Below are 21,871 nucleotides of genomic sequence, written 5' to 3'. Positions count from 1 at the left end.
ATGTACTGTTGGATTCTATTAGCCAGGATCTTGTTGAGGATTTTGGCGTCCATGTTCATTAGGGAAATTGGTCTATAATTCTCCTTTTTGATGGGGTTTTTGCCTGGTTTGGGGATCAAGGTAATATTGGCCTCATAGAATGAGTTTGGTAGCTTTCCTTCTGTTTCTATTTTTTGAAATAGCTCTATCTTTTTTCTATCCAGTGCCCAAATCCTGCAGAGTATTTAACTCTGCTTAGCATTTAACTCTTACCCTTAGCTTAGTCATAGAAACTCAGAAATGATACTGGAATTACCTTCCGTGGTTGATGGTGATAATAGCCCCAAGTCTTCCTCCTTTGCCAGGGAGCACTGTGGGGATCTCCCTCCATGGGCAGGATAACTGATCCACCCCTTGACTCTGGGGTTGGCCATGTGGCGTGCCTTGACCTAGAGAATGAGGCAGAAGGGATGGTGTGCCAGATCCAAGCCTAGGCCCTAAGAAGCCTATGTATTTCCACATATGTTCTTGAACCTTTGAGAACATGTCAGGCAAGCCTGCTCATTCTAGAGGGAGAATGAGAACTACATGGAGCAGGGCTGAATCAGCTGAGCCTAGCCTAATTGACCACGAGCTGACTCCAGACATGTGAACAAAGCATGACCCCATCTATTACATAAGGAAGAAATGTTTGTTGTTGTATGCCACCCAGTTTCTGAGGTTGTTTGTTACATAGCATTAAGCAATGGAAAAATGGTACTGCTTCGTCACGATAAATAAGAATAATCTGTGGGTATTGAGCTCTAAAAGAAAACACATACTTGGGATTTAAGAAACCTGCATTCTGGTTGTAAGACCTTCTACTGATTGACTGTGAGACTCGGACAAGTCATTTATTTTCTATGTCACTTCTCAAATGACAGCTAATAAAAAATGTTCCAACAATTTCACAAGGTTGTCGTAAAGATCAGCTTTTCAAGAGTATCTTTCAACAGCTGGAAAACATTTGAAATTATAAATCATTATTAGTCCCATACAGCTTCCTATCTTAAATCAGATTTTTTTCTAAGAGAGCTGTTCTTGGATGAGTCAGTTTTTCATTTTTTAAAATAGACGTTAGCATATAATTCTGAGAGCCAGAATCATTTTCTCCACGGGCTACCCTTTGCCACTATCCATATGCGTCTCCACAGATAATTCTAGATTTAGCTGGGAATGATTTCCCCTTATAGAACCAAGTGGCCTTCTACACTGGCACACAGCTTTGGCTACTGATGCTACTCTTTAAGTTTGGATCACCTGCCTGGTTTCATGGTCAGTCTCACTGTTCAACAGTTCCCAGGGTTCTCTGTGGTGGCACAGCCACCCTCTAGAGGATTCTGGCACCACATCCCTTTTTAACAAGCACTTACACATTTTGGCCAACAATTCTCCAATTTCACCCTTGAGTTCCTTCAGTACTCTCGGGCAAGTGCCATCTGGTCCTAGTGATTTATCTACATTTAGTTTGTCAATTAGGTATAAAATCACTGGCACATTTATTGCTCTTTGATTTGGTGTCTTTTCCCCATCAGTCCCAAAAGACAGTCTGGAAGTGGGAATTTTATAGAATCCTATAGAATCATGGAAACTCAGAATTGGGAGGGTCCTTGGAGAACATTTTTGAGGGAACTCCATCCATCCATTCATTCTGATGAGTAAATAAATATTTATTCTAGAAACAATAATTGAGTACTTGCCATGTGCCAGACTGGGTGCTGGGATAAAGCGGTAGGCAAAGCAGACTGAAATTACCCCTGGTGATGCTGATAGCATTAGTTAGTAGCCACTAACTGCGGCAGGAACAGAAACCCTCTGTCTCCTGCCATTCTGCCTCTCATTTCTCCCAGTAAAGATAGGGAGAGGGACACAAGGAGGAAAAAAATAAATGGAGCTCAGAGTCAGCTCCTAAAGGGAACTGTAACACTTACAAGATGAAGAGATAACTGGTGGCATTTTCCTAGCCTTAGTTATGCAGGCCCTGGAGGAATGGAGCCAGGAATTTGGGGGCAGAAAGGAGGCAGAAAAGGAAGGAGGCCAGGGGAGAAGGACATTGAGATATCATGTAGGAAGATGCTGTGAATTGTAAAGAAATATTTTCCTCTATTTTCTGGACTGCAGGTATTCACAATGGGCTATTTCCCAAGCCCTTCCAGACAGCATTCCAATAAGAAGGGATTTTATGTCCAGGAGCAGCACTCAGGAGTCCAGTGGCAGAAAGCAAGGAAAGCAAGGAAAGAAAGAAAGCTCAAGGCAGAAAGCAAGGATGCAAAGTGGAGGAAGTGCGGAAGAATGCAAATCCCATTCTGTTGAACTCTGGGATTGCTGTGTGACTTGCTCCAGCCATAAAACGTGAGCTAGAGTCTCATGTGTTGTAGCATTTCTGAGCAGAAGCTTTAAGAATCACCTCTCGACCTGCTGTTTCTCTTTTCCCCTTTTGGGTCTGATGACATTAGGCTCCTGTCAGCCTGGGTTCTAGAGTAAAGAAGGCCTAGAGCAGAGCCATAAATGGACAGTTCGAAGTCCAGAAAATAAGGCAAAACATTTGTTTACAATTCCTGCACTGGACATGGAACATGAGTGAGAAATTAACCTCTGTTGTAAGTCATTTAGATTTGGGGCTGTTACCATAGCAGAATCTAGCCCATCCTAACTGATATGGGGGGGCTATGGGAGCTGGTGAGGCAGGATGTTACTGGGGTCACCCTGAATAAAGGGGTAAACTGAGACAAGCTCAAATGACCAGAAATGGAGTTTATTCCAGGATAGCAAGGGAATTGCAATTCAGGAAACATGTGCTCCAGCAAGCTACAAGAAAGTAAGCTTTTTTAAAAAATATATTTATTTATTTTTTTTAGAGAGAGAGAAAGAGAGAGCGAGAGCAGGGAAGCAGGGCAGAGGGAGAGGAAGAGAGAGAATCTTGAGCAGATTACCCACTAAGCACCAAGCCTGACACAGGGCTCAATCCCACGACCCTGAGTTCATGACCTGAGCCGAAACCAAGAGTCGGATGCTTAACCCACTTAGCCACCCAGACGCCCCAAGCAAGTAAGTCTTTTGAGGGCTTGGAGAGGGCAAAGAGTACGAAGGAGGAAGTCCAGCAAGAATCCAGCAGTTAGTTCATTGTCTTAGGGATGGGGAGAGATTCTTGATGTATGTTCATTGGTCAAGAGATGAGTCTCCATCTTCTATAAATCAGGCATTTATGGGAAATAAGACTCAAAGTTCTTAAGCTCCATTCTTCTGAGAGTGCTTGCCTGAGTATCTCCATTTCACTGATTCCATTTTAAATTGAAATCCTTTCTCATTTTCTCACTGATAACAAATCAGAGAAGATCAAAGCCAAGAGTTCAACTATAGAGAGGGCTTTTGCCTGGAAGGGAAAAATCATGACAATGAGGTGGAAGGACTTGGGTGCTGGGAGGACTGGGGTGCACAAGGCCCTTTGAGCCAAAGGAGAAGCTAGACATTGTAATGAGAGGTAGTAGGCCTTACCTGATGGCAGGATGGCCTCTAAAGCCAAATCCCTCTTTCTCTGTCCCAGTAACAAAGACAAACTATTCTGTGTTTCAGTTTCCTTTTCTGCAAAATGGAGGTGATAAAAATAGCACTTAATTATAGGGCTAATGAGTTGCCCACATATAATGAACTGACCCAAGTGTGCTTACAACAGTATCCAACTGTTCTAGTAGTAGTATGGTTAGTAGTAGGAGATGCTTAATGCACATTAGTTGTTAGTACTAGTCTTTGCAATGTTCCCATTTTGCAGATAATAATATTGAGCTCCAGAGGGCCCAAGATTTCCTGGAGATCACAGAGCCAGCCAACGGCAGAGAAGTCTTCACTACTGCGGCCCATAAGTGTGCTGGCTCTGCCCAAAATGGGTGTGGAAAGCCAGTGACAAGCCTTTAATTTGCTCTTAAGCCAGAACAGTTGTTAGTAAATTAAACATTGATTATAAAAGGGCCTCCAGTTAAGATTCACTAATTACATCACCAGCTCAATTGTCATGCAATTTATATACAATTACCCTAGAACAAATATTTAATTACTTTCCTCTTAATACATTGAACTAATATTGTTCCTCAAGCTGTGGGATAGGAATATGGAAACATTTAACTGACACGGAGACATGAAATCAGAGAATTAATGAGACAACAGCCACATTGTCCTGTCTGTAGTGTGACAGAGGCCTGGGGTAATGAGAAGAAAGGAGATCAGCAGAGGGAGGACCCTTGTATCTGTCTTTTCTTCTTGTGATTGAGGAGGTGGAAGTAGCAGGAGGATGATATGGAAATGCGGCAAGTTCCTGAAGAGAATCGTCCAGAACCTTCCTGGAAAGGCTGAAGCTGTCACTGGTTGAACCTGCATTGCAACTTAACTTCTCTCTCCACTCAATCTTCCCTCCCTAAAGTTCTCAATCCCTAAGGCACTCCCTAATACACATCCTGCACACTAAATCGCCATGCCCAGTCTGTGCCAGAAAACTCCAGCTGCAACAGGAAGCCACTGGATTTTTCTGAGCATAAAGTGGCACGATGTGAGTCCCTGTTCACTGGCTGGGGCTGCAGAGGAGCAAGAGGTAAAGCAGAAACATCTATTAGGAGCCTAGTGCTGGGAGTTGTTCGGAGCCTGGGATCTTCTGCTCTAAAGGGTAAAGGGAAGGTCACAGCCAGGGGCCCTTGGAGGAGAAGGACTCAGATTCTGGCATGGGGGAGAGTTCAGGGGCTGAGGTAGGGGCTGTGGTCATTTCAGGCAACCATTCCTGCTCTGTCCTTTGTCTGGGATGGGTTCTGTCTGCAGGAGCAAACTGTTCCCCAACGGAGCTGTCCCTTGGGGCTGCCCCTGTGCATTCAGGGGGCCCTGAGCCCAGGGGCACCAGTATCCATGGAATGCTTGTGGGTTTGGTTTGGAGAGGGAGCTAAGAATCTTATATTATACAGACAGTTATTTTCACAGGCTGATAAAATCACTGTAGTAGATTAATAATCTATAATATAAAACTTAATACTTGCTTAAACCTGTCTGTTCAAGAAAAGCTGAGTTTGATTCACAGATTTCTTGCACAGGGAGAAAACAATAAACTCAGGCCTTGAGGAGAGGGGAGGGTCTTGGATGTAAATCTTTTTCCCAAAGTCTTCTGAAACATAGGATTCTGTTCCGTCCTGGCTCTGCCTACCCGTCATGAACTCGAGCAAAGCTATTTAATCCCTGAATCACTTTCTTCTTCCGTAAAATAAGAATGACTATAATACTGGATAGCCTACCTCACTGAGTTGTGAGTCAAACATGTGATACGGGAGTGGCTGTAGTGTCTGTGCTATAAAAATGAGAGAGAAAATCCAGCACCAGCCCGGGCATCCTAGCTATCTTCCCTGGGGATAAGTGCTATCTGGGAAAAATCTGAGGTGACCTATCCCCTTCTATCAGAGAGACTCTCAGCCAGAGGTGAGAAGTTTCACCTCTGAATCCTGGAACCCTTGTTATACATTTCTCTAGCAGCATTTGCCTCTGAGGAATTCTGTCTTTGTGGTTTTATTAGATGAAAAGACAGGGAAGGAAATTTCCAGGACAGGGAATGCCCCATGATGTGCCAAGAGCTGAGCTGGGAGTTTTAAATATATTACCTCAAGTAACATCCCCATCTATTTCCTTTGGGAAAATCTGTGAAAGACTGAAAGGGGGGGGGCGGGAAGAAACAATGAAAAGATGACTCTTGGGTGTTCTCTGGAGTGCAATCTGCCAGCTTATCTGATTCTGTGGGGTCTGTGCATTTCATTGTCTTTGAGCTATTTACAATGTGTAAATCCTAGGAAACTGATAGTAATGCAAGTGAACTTGGCCTTAGAAATGCAAATGAATGTGTCTGGGGGAGATGCAACTGATTAATTACCCAAAGGTTATTGACCAGTTTTGTGGATCTTTGGAAATTTATTTCAGTGTTCCTGATTGCCCCTAGACAGATGTTCCTTGACTTCTTCCTTCAACCAGTTGTCCTATGTTAGTGGTTCCCTCATTAACTAACGAGTTCAGTAACATCTTTGACACATAGTCATTTTATGTTTCTATGAGAGTCACAATCTTAACTTCAAAAAATTACCCTTTAATATTATATATCAGAAAATTGAGAGAAGCCTTGCCCAATGTCCCGGGACTACAGATTCTCACAGCTGGGATTTGAGCTTGGCTCGGTCTGGTTCCTTCCACTTTATGGAGCAGCTTCCATAGGTCATGTCTTACTGATGCACATATGTGCCTTTTCTCTCCCGATTGCGCGTCCTGGAGGACTGACGAGCCTGGACCTCACTCTTGGGAGTAATTACTTTTGGAGGGAATGAAGGTGCAGGGTAGACTGGGTTTTGGGCGCTGCAGTTCACAGGATAGTCTGGTGGGTGACGGATGGACTCAGGTGTGAGGATATGACACACTCTGGAGAAGGGCTTGGGGTGGGGAAGAAAGCGAGGGCATGGATAGGAGAAATGTCCAGAAACCCAAGCTTGGTCTCTTTCCTTCCCTCTCTTCCTTTACCAGCTGCCGCCACCTGCCATATGCAGAATTTTCCCTGTAACTATATAGCATCAGGAAGGGTTAGTGGAATCCCAGCTTCACTCTGAAGGACCTTGGGTTTAGTCTCCAAGTTTTCCCACAAAATGCAATCTCACGAGCCCTCTGTGGGGGTTTGGATGAGGTTCCAAACTTCTGGTTTCTCCAAATTCAGCTTCTCCCTCGTGCATCCATCTCACACCACCACTAGTGCCAGATTAATGCCCCTGAAAGAACACTTTGAACAGGGATGACCTTCCCTGGGTGTTATTAGAAATGTCCGGAAAGGATTTGGCGAGGAACATTGACGTGCACTGCTTCCTCCTTCCCTCCTTTTTCCCTTTTTCATCCCACGAGTATTTTTATTAAGTGCTTGTCCCCACGGTTAACGTGATAAAGCATTACTTGGGGGCTCCTAGGGGTTATAAGAAAGGACCTTTCTGATTCAGGGGCAAGGACCTTTTAAATAAACTACCATCTAAGACTATTGTAATCTCTACCCTCTCCTCCTTGGTCGGTCTCCTAGAACCTCTCACCTTCTAAGTACTGTATTTGTCTTGTCTGTCTCCTCAATAAGAAAGTAAGCTCCGTGAAGGCAGAGGGATTTATGTGGGTCTTTGTGGGTTTTTTTTTCTTTTGGTAAGTTTTGGTTTTATTCTCTTGTTTGTTTTTGTCCCATCACTGCCTAGTACATCACGCACGATCAACTGAATATTTGTTGAATGAATGAATGAATGTGCATCTATCTGGGTCATCTTGGCAGCTGGACAATTACATCCAATTATTTGCATTTTACTGATGAGGAAGTCTGAGGTACTTATTAACCTAAGGGGAATCCACCTAAGAAAATGACAGAGCCCAGAATCTGGTGCAGGACTCCTCAGCCATGGCTCCTGTCCATACCAGTCAGGCAAGAGATGCCCACTAAAGCCACACAGCAGGACAGGATGTGAGGGTCACTGGCTGCCACAGTGACCAGAGGTGAGTAGGACAGGAGTGTAGGCAAGAGTAGGCAGGGGCTGCCTCTGAGGGAGGAGGGACTAGAGCCCAGAACGGAGTGGACAGGACAAGATAAGCTTAGGGCCAAAATCAGTGAGGTGCTTTAGGGACCATGAGGCTAGACAAAGAAAGAAAGGAACAAGATGGGGGGTTAGGTGGTGGTTTTTCATTCCGTCAGTCAGTCAACATACGTTGAATACTATATTTCAAGTGTAATACTTGGCTCTGAGGTACAAAAAATGATGAAGACACAATATTTGCTCTCCAGGAACGTGTGGTCTAAAGATGGAGAAACACATAAAGGAGCAGAAGTTGTGGGAAATACACGTCAGAGTTCAGTGGGACACAGAAACAGAAGCCCCGGATCTAGGGAGAGGGCAGTAAGGAGGGCCGGCTGTGCTGCAGAGGTGGCAACACAGGATGGTTTGCCTTCAGCTGAACTTTGGCTAACTGGTGTTTGCCAGGAGCTTGGGCTTGTGGAAGAGACCTCCAGGCAGATCGAATACATGGATAGCAATGGAGAGGCAGGATGTAGGCTGGTTAAGGGGCCTGCCCAGTTGAGGCAGATACCGTATGAGGCTGTGGAGGACATGCACAGAGGCCAGGAGAGAAAGGCTGGTGGATGGAGGCAAGGTCATACAGAGGCCCACATGCCAGGCTCAGGGATACAGGCGTTACTCCCTACACCAGGGGTCTGCAAACTTTGTCAAAGGCCAGATGGTAAATAATCGAGGCTTTGAAGTCTGCCAAAAGCAGCCATAGATAGTGTGTAAATAAATGGGCATGGCTGTGTTTTCCAGTAAAGCCTTATACACACACACACACACACACACACACACACACACACACACACACTGGGCAGCCATGAACAGTGTTTTGGCAGAGGAAAGAATCCAAAGATTTAGGAGGCTAGAATGTGCCAGATATATTAAAGCAGGCAACTTGTCGGGAGCCAGGTGAAAGAGCCCAACTGTGAATTTGCAAGTCTGAGTAGGATGGCAGCAATAGGAAATGAAAAAAGGATGAGGAAACCACTTTGTACAACTAGTGAAGGGGCCTGGTAGCTAAAATAACAGAGGACGTGAAGAACACAAAAGAGTTAACAGTGGATCCCAGATTTTGAGCACGGGTAGGAGGAAGGAAAGCAGTGACTTTGTGATTTAATTTTAGGCAGTACCCTGCTGCTCTGTAACAGAGATGTAAATAAAAATATTCATCGGGAATTGCAAAACAAATCAGAAAAATCACTTCCATATTACTGCAAAGGCAGAGATTCTTTCTAGGAGCAAATATTACCCGCAGGTGGAGGGAAAGGGATTGGGGGTGGTGGGCAGGGGGAGAGGCGATGTCTTCCAAATAAGCTTTTTGCAAACTCGAAGGGAGATGGATACATCTGGAAAATTCAAAACTGTTTGCATAAGTGATGTCTGGCTGTTCAGGCCCTGTTTCTCAAACCCCAGGTGTTACATAAGATAATGTTGCTAAAATGTTTGGGACTGAGGGAGAGAGACTGTATAAACATGTGGTTTTACTATAGCTCATAAAAGATGATTGTGTGGGAACCTCAGAAAAATTGAAATTCTGTACAGTATAAATGAATGGCTTCCCTTCTTTTATGGCTGTGTCTCGCTCAGGGTTTGAAGATGTGATTAGAAATGGGTGTCTAGAGGTTGGGCCAAGGTACTAGGATTTAGCAAGTCGTCTCCATTTGGCTGTTGTGTTCTGGGGACTCTGGCGTGTAGGTAAAAGAGAGATAGTGTGTGGATACGAGTAGGCATGTGTTTGTGGGTGTTCCGGCCAGGCGTGGGAAGAAAAATGAGTGACTGCCAAGTAATCAACGGGACCACGGGAATTGGCTGGTTCAGGTAGTAGCTGGGACTCCGTGCAAAACTCCTGGGGAACTTGACCTCCATGCATCTCCTCAGCAATTCCCATTTTCTCAAGCAAAATGAATGTGAAATGGACTTGTTTTTTAACAGCAGTATTTTGTGTTTATTCGCCCACGAGGGGACAGAATGGCAGTGCCTTTGAAGAGCCAGCCGCGTGTGTGGTCCCGGGACCTGCTCTCCAGGGCGCCGGCTGTGAGAAGTCGCGTGTGTCCAGAATACCAGAAAATCAGGCAGAAAGAAAGGAAAGATGATGGGAGGGTAGCAAATACTTGAAGGAATTCCTACAGAATTCTTTTCAGGTGTTTCCTCCTTGGTTCTTTACTGTGACTTCTTCTCCAGGAAGACTCCGCCCACCAGAGTCCAGTGGGCAGAGAAACAATCTGGTGAGGTGGGATGAGGTGGGTGGGGTGGGTGGTAAGAGACAAGGAAGGATTATAATGGGTCACTTGGAAATCCTTCATCTCAATGGAAGAATCCTCTATCACCAGGGGGAGGCCTGGTAGCATGGAAAGAGCCAAGGCCTGAGAAACAGGTCAGGGGTTCAAATCCTGTGTCTGCCACGTGCCAGCTGCCAGGCCTCAAGCTTAAACTCTTAGAACCTGCTTTCCCCATCTGTAAGATAAGCATGGAAAGATCTCTGAACTATCGCACGATTTTTGGAAACCACCATGCCCTCGGCCTGCCCACTCAGTGCATGCTAGCCTGTATGTGACCACTGCCAAGTCTTATGCCAACAAGAACCCAGGAGTCCCAATTTCCCAGGCCAAATTTAACCGAGGTTTTCACCGACTGGTCTCAGCAGGGCCTGGGGGTATTCCAGGTCTCGTTGCTGAAACCTACAGTTTACATGTACTGACAGACTCTGTGCTGTTTCTCGGCATGGGGGGAGGGGGGCACACCAGGCAAGCCACTCGTGCGGCCCGGGGGTTGAGAGGTAAAGACTGATCCCAAATTGTGATAGCACAGCACAGAAAGTGAGGCAGCCTCCACAGACAGCAGATGGCGCGGCCGAGACAGCACAGAAGAGAGCAGCTCTTTGGTTGTGGAAATGCTGCTGCTTATTAGCTGTGCGATTGTGAGCAAATCACGTGCCCTCTTTGAGCTGTGTCCTCTCTGTCTGCAGGATGATAGAAATGGCGAGTATGAAGTCACGGGGAAGAGTAAATGAAAAAACATACGGAAAAGCATGTAGCAAAGTGCTGATCTGGGTTTGATGGTTACGATTAGCAGGTTTGAGTCCATAAGTTAATTTTCCCTTCTACTCCTCATTTAGCAAACCGTGCAGCTGGAGCCCTATGATGGGAGGAAAATAGCTCTGTGCTCTAGGAGAGCAGGACTGCAGTCTTATCTCTATGCACCGAGGTCTGCCACCGGGCTTGGCAGATGGGGGAGGTTCTGCCACAGTCAGCATACAGAGAAGAATGCATTTAATGACTGGCCCCAGAGAGCATAATGCATCCCAGAACTAGGAAAGAACTGGAAGAAATAAGCCTGCCCTCATCACTTCTTTTAGGTGTCCAGACCTATCTGTGCCGTGCCCCCACTCTGCTCCTGGAGAGGCTGACCTGCAGTGGGGGTAGGGGGCTGCATCCATGAGTACCTCGCCCTCCAGCTTCCAGTTGGATTCAGTCAGCAAGGAGCACGGACGGGAGATCGGAAAACAGGTGGGAAGTGAGATGCGCTCGTTATTCCTGGGTCCCTCCCTGCCAGCTTACTGAGGACTGCGGCAGATCCTGTCAGCGGCCCTTTCCCTACATCCACTGTCTGCCTTTCTGGAAGTAACTCCATCCCATCCCCTTTGGGCCCCGGGAAGGTAGCTGCATCCTGCTGTCGCCAGCACCAGGACACTGCACTGACCTTAACCCTGCAGGTGGCTTTTTCCTGTTTCCCCAGTGGACCTTATCGTTTGTCAACAGGGACCCTGACTTTTACAAAACTTTTAAGAGAAATCAAGAAATGATGAAAAGTGATTTGATCCAGAAACCAAGACTAACGAGAGCATGACCTACAGAGCTGGAGTAAGTGGGTGCCTGGGAAGGAGAAGAGATTGTGAGGACACTTCCGGGGGGGGGGGGGTGTTAGGCCGGAAATGAGCATGCTCCATTCAGGGTGTCAGGAGTGTCTCAGGAAATGGAGGGTAAGACCTAGAGAGCAGAATCTGAAATGAAGCCAGGGGAGCAGGACAGAGAGCCTGGCTTCACCTGGGACAGTGAGACCTGGTTGGCACTAGGAGGTGAGCCAGTCCCCACAGCCTGAACACAGCAGGAGAAGCTGGATTCCAGGGCTCATTCATCTCCGCCTGCAGCTTGGTCACACAGGATGTGTTCCCCACGGGTTCTTCCCGACTGAAGACAGTTTCCACACTGAAGGACAGATGACCCACTGTGGAGAGGACACACATTAAGGAAATAAAGGGAAACAATCCCAATGTCTTTGGAAAAAATCCTCACAGTTCCAGAGAGATGCAGGAAGATGACTGGAAAGGACAACAGGCATTTTCTGGGTATTCCTGGGCCTTTGGCTTGCCAAGTGATTTCTGGCCAACTGTTATAGAGCCAGGTTCTCAAAATGGTAGGAAATGGGCTCCCTGGGATTAGGGGGAAGTGTGCGTGTGGGTCGGGATGAGGGAAAGTGTGAAACAGGCAACTCAATGGCTCTGTTTTCAGCTAAGTAAACAGAAAGCTTCAATCTCCGTGGAGAAGCTTGGCTATTTTACTGGGGAGAAAATGTTTACTTAACTGTCCCCTCCCCAGTCATGTCTTTGGGCCCCTTTGTCATACAACACATGGGACTAATACGCACCTTTCATAATATTGGCATGCTTGTATGTGCTGCGAGTCTATCTCCTCAGTTAAAACTGTGCCCTCCCCAGGGGTCCTCCTGTTGTCTGGCTTCCCTACAGAAACCCCCACACCCAGCATCCTGCCCTGCCCTTAGGGAGCCTCAGTCTGAGGGGAGACACAGCCCTGCCCTCAGGGAGCCCGTCTGAGGGGGAGACACAGCCCTGCCCTCAGGGAGCCCCAGTCTGAGGGGGAGACACAGCCCTGCCCTCAGGGAGCCCCAGTCTGAGGGGGAGACACAGCCCTGTCTTCAGGAAGCCCCAGTCTGAGGGGAGACACAGCCCTGTCCTCAGGGAGCCCCAGTCTGAAGGGGAGACACAGCCCTGTCTTCAGGAAGCCCTAGTCTGAGGGGAGACACAGCCCTGCCTCAGGGAGCCCCAGTCTGAGGGGAGACACAGTCCTGCCCTCAGGGAGCCCCAGTCTGAGGGGGAGACACAGCCCTGCCCTCAGGGAGCCCCAGTCTGAGGGGAGACACAGCCCTGCCTCAGGGAGCCCCAGTCTGAGGGGAGACACAGCCCTGTCCTCAGGGAGCCCCAGTCTGAGGGGGAGACACAGCCCTGTCTTCAGGAAGCCCCAGTCTGAGGGGAGACACAGCCCTGCCTCAGGGAGCCCCAGTCTGAGGGGAGACACAGTCCTGCCCTCAGGGAGCCCCAGTCTGAGGGGAGACACAGCCCCGCCCTCAGGGAGCCCCAATCTGAGGGGAGACACAGCCCTGCCCTCAGGGAGCCCCAGTCTGAGGGGATACACAGCCCCGTCCTCAGGGAGCCCCAGTCTGAGGGGAGACACAGCCCCGCCCTCAGGGAGCCCCAATCTGAGGGGAGACACAGTCCTGCCCTCAGGGAGCCCCAGTCTGAGGGGGAGACACAGCTCTGCCCTCAGGGAGCCCCAGTCTGAGGGGGAGAAACAGCTCTGCCCTCAGGGAGCCCCAGTCTGAGGGGGAGACACAGCCCTGCCTGAGGGAGCCCCAGTCTGAGGGGGAGACACAGCCCTGCCCTCAGGGAGCCCCAGTCTGAGGGGAGACACAGCCCCGCCCTCAGGGAGCCCCAATCTGAGGGGAGACACAGTCCTGCCCTCAGGGAGCCCCAGTCTGAGGGGAGACACAGCCCCGTCCTCAGGGAGCCCCAGTCTGAGGGGAGACACAGACATGCTTCAGGGAGCCCCAGTCTGAGGGGAGACACAGCCCTGCCCTCAAGGAACCCCAGTTTGGGAAGGGAGACACCCTTTTCCCCCCAGCAAGCCCTTGTCTGATCAGATTCTTCTGCTCTCTGATGATGAGAGGCGACCTGCACACAGGTCTCATGAAAGGAGTCAACTGCAGCCCCCTAGAGGCCAAGAGCAGAAGTGCTGAGAAAGAGATCCGCAGTGCCCCAAGTCTCAGTTGTGCCTTGTAGAGTCAAAGGCTGCAAGAAGCCACACGAGACTACAGAGGGGCCAGCCTCTGCTCTCAGGGAGTCCTGCCAAGTCCTGGTGCCTGTCATCCTGCGCCGCTCACAGATGTTCTGCTTGCAGACTGATCATTTTGCACGGTCAGTTTGCAATATGGGCTTTTGGGGTATTGCCAACCATGTGTAATTCTCTAATCTGTTGGTCATGCTCAAGTTGTAAAAAACAAGCCAAGGGCTAAAGGTCGGTGGCCAGTGCCCAGCTGGCCCTGGAAGGAAGGGGGAGCAGGATCACGAGCCCTTAATGTGACAGGGAAGTAGGGACCTGTGTGGTAGGAGCACAGGTCAGGGACTGGACACCAAGACACGGAACAGTTCCATTTCTACAGGCTGCTGGAAATGTCTGTGGGCTGGGACAATTTGGTAGCTGGGTGAAGGGCACCGCAGTGAAGGGCGTGGGGCGTGGGGAATAGCTCTGGCGCCTGGCATGTGACATCTCATTACCACACGGATCCATACCTATATCCCACGCTCCCATGTCTAAATGCATCTGTATGTGATGCAGCGGAGACGGCTGCCTGTTCTGGCACCTAGCACCTTCCCCTTGTCAGATAGAGCAAAGGGTGACGCCAGACTCGGGGGGCAACTGGCCGGCCCTAGGAGGTGGGCTTTGACACAGTCCCCTGGGTGAAGGAAATGCCAAGCGGTGGAAGTTGCTGGAAGAATGAAGCTCTCCCAATCTGCTGAGGATCTCCTGTGACAAAAAGTGAGAAGAGGGTAGTGGCAAATCTTGGAGAATGATTTCCTGAGCTCTCAGCTTGGGCCCAGGAGGAAAGCTCTCTAGAAGTCGCAGGGACCATGGCCAGTTCCCCGCTACAAAGTCAGGGACTGGTAGGGAGATCTGGGAAGGAGCATGGAAATTGTTGGTTCCAATCATAGTTCTCACATGAGTGCTTTTTTTTTTTTATTTTTTAAGATTTTATTTATTTATTTGACAGAGAGAGAGACAGCCAGCGAGAGAGGGAACACAAGCAGGGGGAGTGGGAGAGGAAGAAGCAGGCTCATAGCGGAGGAGCCTGATGTGGGGCTCGGACCCAGAACGCCGGGATCACGCCCTGAGCCGAAGGCAGATGCTTAACCGCTGTGCCACCCAGGCGCCCCAGTCACATGACTGCTTTTAAGTCAAGTGATCTAAGAACTTGTCCAAACTCTTCTCCTGGCACAGATAGGGAAACGGAGTCCCAGAGCCAAAAGGCTTCTCCAAGGTCACATAGCCTGTTAGTGGCAAAACAGAACACATAAGAGAGGACCTCTGACGCTCCACGTGGGCCTCCTTCTGTTACCTCAGATACTGCCTCACTGCCCAGGCCTCAGGGGTACGGTGGACGCTCCGGGGAACACTCTGAGCTGGAGGTTAACGGGCAGGAGGTTTCTCGGGGGGTGCTATTGAGATCAGCACCTGGGAAAGGAAAACGTGGAAACAGGAGAGGGTGGAGGAAGAAGTTGAGGTCTGTTGTACAGGCTACACAGAAGCCTGCATGTGACATCTCATTACCACACGGATCCATACCTATATCCCACGCTCCTAGGGGGAGCGTGGGATATGAGAGGGGGAGGGGGTATATGAGAACGGACTTGGTCCACACTGGTCTGTCCCTATGTCAGTCTGTCCCTGGCTGTGGGCTGTTCTAGGAGGGTGCAATCTCAGGCAAGGAGCTCTCTTCAGCTGAGGCAATCCTCAAGAGGCTGCCGGGTGGGGAAATGAATCCTTCCCTCCTGAAAGGGACCCAGGGGGCTCATCACAGAACCACTACATTGGTAAAAAAGGGAAGCATACCACCTGCTTTGCATAATATGTGTAGGTGAGATGAGAACTAAATCCAGTATCCTACACACATGCACTTTGAAATCTAAGGGAGAAGTGTGGGGAGGTCTTCCTGTCTGTCGCTGGCCTGCTGTGCAAAGCCCTGGGCTGGGTTTTGATGGAACACGGAAACAACTGAGAGGAGCCCCATTTGCCCCTGCACACGTCTGTGGGGGCCTGGGAAGGGGGGCGTGTAGCATGCAGGCCCCATGTTTCTCCCTGGTCGCATTTATGTCCCCCGGTGGAGCACCCCCCCCTCCACCTCAGGTATTCCGGTCTCTAAGCCAGCAGCGCCCATGCTGGGAGAAGAAAAACCCATTTGGGGAGTGACTCCAGGTGAGCTAGCAAGAGCGCCACCCCTTCTCCTCTGTGGTTTCCTAGACCCCTGTAATCTGGTGTTAGGAGAAATAGCCCCAGGGACGCTGGGGTATTTAATATTTGCATAACAAACCTCCACTCACTTGATCAGTGAGGTAAAGTGGAAAGACCACAGGCTTTTGGATTCAGGGGAGCGTTGTCCTTAATCCTGTGCCAAAATTTACAAGCTGTGTGGCCCTGGGCCAGTTGTTTTCTCACGAGAAAAATGAGAATAATGTCTTTTAATATATTCCCAAACTGTCAGTAGCCCTTGCAACAGGGGCTAGCATCTAAACACAAGTAGCATCTAAAATGTGGACCTTATTAAGGAACTGGCTCAGGGTGGCACATGGCCAGACAGGAAATTGGCATTGAACACTGGGAAAACCTATTATTTTGTTGCTTGGGGAGTGTACCATTTCAGACCACACAGGGCAGAGGCAAGGAGAGGGAAGCTGCTCATGGTTTCCCCCTCTTCACAGAGGAATGGAGGCCAACGTCCCAACCGGCTGACCACCCAGCCCTTGCCTTACCCCCAAGGGAGGATTCTTGGCCCGTGTTGTGGAGGCATGGAGGCCACTAAGTACTGAGAAAGAGAGAGAGAAATGAGCTTGTCCAGCTATGGAGGAGACCCTAGGGCAGGATGGCTAAGAAGAGAATACTGACAGCGACCTCACAAAGCATATAAGAACAACCTAATATTTTAAACAAAACAAAACAAATTAGACCAAATAAAACCCCACTGCCCCAACCAAATGCCTGTTTTTCCAACATTAGGAGCGGGGGGGACGGGGTGGTGGTGGCGGGGAAGGGTAGCACTCATTCCTGCTAATGGAAGCTCCAACAGCCGTCCCAGCCCCACAGAGTGTAAGGGATCCTTAGCATGGGGAGGGTCCTTCAAAATGACATTTAAGTACCAGCTGGAATATTGCTTCCTTATCAAGCCTTACAAGGTTGTGATTCCTCAGATGGAAATTCTCCACCTCCTGGTTAAGCTCCCAAGCAGTTTGCTTTCACCTCTGTGCAGTGTGATTTTCTTGTTCCTTTGAAAACTTTCTTCCTGTCCGGTTCCTTCTCTATACAGCAAGTTCCCTGAGTGCAGGGATCTGACTTTATCTAGCTCTTTCTCCCTTATACTACCAGGCAGAGTCCACGGGCGTAAATGGAAAGAGAACGGCCAGAAACCAGTGCCAAGCTTGTCATACTCCAGAAGGCCTGTAGAGGGCAGTGGTGGTGTCCCTCTATTTGGGGTTTGCTGCAAGTATTTGTCCATTCAGGAGAATTGCCCAAGGCCAAGGAGAGCCTCCAGTGGGAGGTGACGAAGAGGGAGGTCTTTGGCTCCAGGAGGCTGTATATCCTACCCACCTCCCCAGACCTTGGCCAACATACCTACTGGCACAGAGGACACAAAAAGCTGGCTTCCTGGTTTCAAGGTGGGATCAACAGTGCAATTTGCATTCCAGAGCTCCCTGTGGGATCAGGCTGATGCAAGTGGCTACCTGATACCACATCCTTACTTAGCTTTTTATCCCCTGCCCTTCCTCTTCCCCAATTCCTCTTCTCCTGGGAGCACTGCCCCAATAAATCATGAACAAATGGGCGTCTGGGTGGTTCAGTTGGTTTAGCATCTGACTCTTGATTTTGGCTCAGGTCAAGATCTCGTGGGTTGTGGAATCAAGCTGCACCTCGGGCTCCCCACTAAGCTGGGCATCTGCTTCACTCCATCTCCCTCTCCTTCTGCCCCTTGTCCCCATCCCCACCCTCCCCTGCACACACGTTTTCTCTCTAAATAAATAAATAAATCTAAAAATGATTAAATGAATGAAATCATGAACAAGAATCCCCATCTCAGGCTCTGCTGCTCAGGAACCACCTTAGAAAGGACTAGCATATATGGGTACCATAAAAAACTGACCCGTTGGGGCGCCTGGGTGGCTCAGTCGATTAAGCATCTGCCTTCCACTCAGAGTCCTGAAATCAAACACCACGTCGGGCTTCCTGCTTAGCAAGGAGTCTGTTTCTCCCTCTCCCTCTACCTCTCTGCTTGCTTGTGTTCTCTCCCTCTCTCTCAAATAAATAAATAAAATCTAAAAAAAAAAAAGGAGCCAACCTGTTGCAACAGCCTTCAGATAGGGATTTGCATGCAAGTGGGTAATTGAAAAGTGACCCCAGGAAGCTCCATGCTGAGTGGGAAAGCCAATAAGGAGCTCAGTGATGAGTGGGTCACCACTGTGGGCAACTGGCATTCAATCCTGTTGAGGACCCACAGTTATGAGGAACATAACTAAGAATGATCCACTTGGAGGGGCAGGAAGTTTGGTATTTATTCACAAGGTCCTATCTATTATTGGTAGAGGGTCACTCCTGGAACATTCACTCATAGTATTTCCAACCTATCTAGCTCCAGCAAGAAGAAAACACTCTAGGGCAGGAAGCCATGGGTAGCCAGGGCAACAGTTACCACTGACCACCTCAGTAAACCAAAAGGATATGGTAGGAGGCACCTATAGCCCAGGAAAACCAAAACTAAAACATAAAAAACCTGGTTATGTTTTCAGCCATATCATACTTAGTGTGACCCCAGAGTGAACTCACAATTTCCCTCAGTATCAGCCAACCCTCAAAGCCACTTCTTCTCCTGCTTTGTTTCCTTTTGCATAACTGTCCAGCCCGTTTACCCAAGCCATTGGTCAAACGTGCTAACCAATCCCTCAGCCTTCTGGATTATGAGGCACCAAGTCCTCGGTTCAGTATTCCACGTCCTCCTTGCTATTTATTGTTATTGTTGGTTTTGTTTTCTCTCTAGAAAGGCATCCACCCTTCCTTGACAAGACAGGTATTTGCAAGTCAGAGAGCCCAGCCTGGTAGCTGCCCACCAGGCCCCTCACTGAAAGGAAAGACAGTGAGCAATCCCCATCTTTCAGTCCAAATTCTTGGCTCTTTACCCATAGGAACCATTTCTTAGAAAACAAGATACCTTCACTCTGTGACATTGAGGCTTTGGTTTGGTACATCAAGCCTTGTCCTCTTTCGGAGGCTCTGCCAGAGAAACTTCTCTATTTTCAGAACTAGTCCTCCCCGTGTTCCTCCCAAGAAGCTGGAGCACTTTTACGTATGGACTCTGTGACTCAAATAATCGACTCAGCCTCCCTTTTGACTGATTTCCAGAAAGTAAGACAAGTTCATGACCCACCTTGGGCAAACCTAAGGACCTAAATGTCCCAATGTGAACTTTTTCATGGCCTCATCTTATCTTCCCTATTTTGCCTTTCTGTTTGTCCTGCTTCCTTCTACATTTATTAAAGATTTTATTTTTGTTTCAGTTTTATGCATTTACCTAAGCTGCCTTAAATACTTTCAAGACAAGGCAAATTACAAACACATACATGCATACACATCATCACGCAAGCATACCCATCCCTTATCATCATCTTCTCTTCTAATCCCTGCTGTGAATTACCCTGGACAGCTATCCATGCATTGCTTTTACTCAAATAATCTCCCTACTTGTAAACTCCTGCTTCTGGGCATGATACCCAGTCCATCCTCCACACAGCTGCCAGGATAATCTTTCCAACATGCAAATCTCATAGGGTCACTCTTTTGCTCAAAATTCTTCACTAGTTCCCTCAATGTCTCCAGGATACATCTAACTCTTCCCTTGCATGACATACGAGGCCCCCCTCCACAATACCTGGTCCCTGCCTGCCTGTCTGTTCAGCCACATCTCTCATTCCTCCCTCCTCCTGTAACCCTCAACACACCCCCATTTGACACAGCAGAAATTATGAAAACACCAGACTGGTCCCTCTGCCCCTGCTTCCCTTGTCCACCTGCCACACTCCTATTTATCCCTTGAGGCTCACCTCAAAACCACCTCCTCTGAAAGCCTTCCCTCATTCCCCAGGCAGACTGTGATGGTCCAGTCATATGACTTATAGGATGTAAGAGCTTTGACCACAACATCAGACGAACTATGAGGAAATTCAAGACCCTAAAGTATTGTGTTCAGATGTCTTCCCAGCTAGGGCAGAAGACACTAAAATGTCTTAAAAGAGCTAAAAATATGGAAAATCCAGGCAGGCAGTGAAGGAAGCTGGTTGGGTAAAGGAAGTTATCTATCCTTTCCCTAGGCCCTTCTTAGAAGATATCATTAGTTAAGGGTGTGATTTTAACACAGGGGACAAGGATTGCAAAAACTCAAATGAATAGGAAGGCCCCCCCATACACACTGCATTATCAAAGCAGTTATAACAAGAACCAAGCATATTTGTATGCTTGGTCATAGAAAGCGACTTCAGTTCACATGAGACACTTTCAGTGTAATGGACCTGAGTTATTGATCTAGGAATTTCCACTCTCTTTAGGTAGTAAATCTGCTTGCCTTGCAACAGTGTTTCTCAAACTGAGGTCCCTGAGCCAGAAGCATCAGCATTACCTAGAACTGGTGAGAAATGCAGACTTTCAAGTCTCTACCTAGGCCCATCGGTCAGAACCTCTGGAGGCAGGGCCCAGCATCCCATGCAACAAGCCCTCCAGGAGATTCTCATGTACTGTGTTAGTACAGTGTTCTCAACCTTGGCCGCACTGTAGAATCACCTGGGGGGCTTTAAAACAATGCTGACTCCCAGGAGTGAGCCTCACTCCTTACCGGATGTCTTTTCAACCTTAAGTAGCTTTAGAAGAGATGGTGAAACAAACCACATCCATGGCATTCATGCTTTTGGATTAGCAAAGAATGTGGTTTATAACACAGGGACAGGGGCGCCTGGGTGGCACAGCGGTTAAGCATCTGCCTTCGGCTCAGGGCGTGATCCCGGCGTTCTGGGTTCGAGCCCCACATCAGGCTCCTCCGCTATGAGCCTGCTTCTTCCTCTCCCACTCCCCCTGCTTGTGTTCCCTCTCTCTCTGGCTGTCTCTATCTCTGTCGAATAAATAAATAAAATCTTAAAAAAAAAAAAAACAAACACAGGGACAATCTGTGAATTTATTATTTCATGTGTTTTTATTGAAAATATGATATCTTAAGGAATCTCAGAAATTGGTGTTGAAATTCCAATTTAATTTTTAAATTGTTTAGCATGCAGAATTTCAAACAAACACAAACATTTATGGCATAGTCCATGGACCCCCATGAACCTATCACCTAGCTCAACAATTACCACCAACTCAAGGACAAACCTTCCCCTTCCACATCAACTCCTCACCTCCTATGTAATTGGGAAGCAAATCCCAGATGTCTCAGCACATTGAAAAGTTATAATATTCCCTTAATAACAACAAGTTTTCAGTCAGTGCTCAAATTTCTAACTGTCATGTGAATGCCATAAAATGTTAAGTTTTTTGTTTTTTGGGGGTTTTTCTTGAATCAAAGGCAAGTAATGATAGGTTCTTTTTCGAAGTTTTTAATTCATGGGTAAGTACGTCATATTTTAAAAAATTCCCTTGCAATATATTTGTTAAAGAAACCAATTTAAAACTAATTACTGATTTTAAGCCTATGATTTGAAGGTTGAAAGCTGTAAACTTATTTGAGTAAGTTTAGTGAAACTGTCAGTGTTAGCCTGGTATTTATAAATTAAGTCAATTTACTACAGTTGTTTAAACACTTCAGAAGGTTTTCTTGTTAGGGTCGTAAATTTCCCCTATTAGGCATTTAAAGGCCTTAATGAGAAAACAAAATATATTAATATATGAATATGGCTTAAAATATTTAGTAAATACAGCTAAGTGTGCAAATTACATTTTTCAGAGAGAATTAAATGTGTTCATCTTGAATTGATGGATTATTCAAAAGTCCCATGGAAAAGGATCATTTCATTTTTATTTAAACTTTACTGGGTTTGTAAATAGAACAAGAGTTGTAGCTGAGTGCAGACTTAGGAAAAACAGACTTCAAAATATTTTGTTTTTTTTTTATTTTTTATTTTTTATTTTTTAAGATTTTATTTATTTATTCAACAGAGATAGAGACAGCCA

Source organism: Ursus americanus, chromosome 29 (assembly GCF_024610735.1).
Source record: "Ursus americanus isolate L20-20 chromosome 29, mUrsAme1.1.p, whole genome shotgun sequence".
In the NCBI taxonomy this organism is placed as follows: Eukaryota; Metazoa; Chordata; class Mammalia; order Carnivora; family Ursidae; genus Ursus; species Ursus americanus.
The sequence above is the reverse complement of the archived record's forward strand: the minus strand, read 5'-3'. Positions refer to the sequence as shown.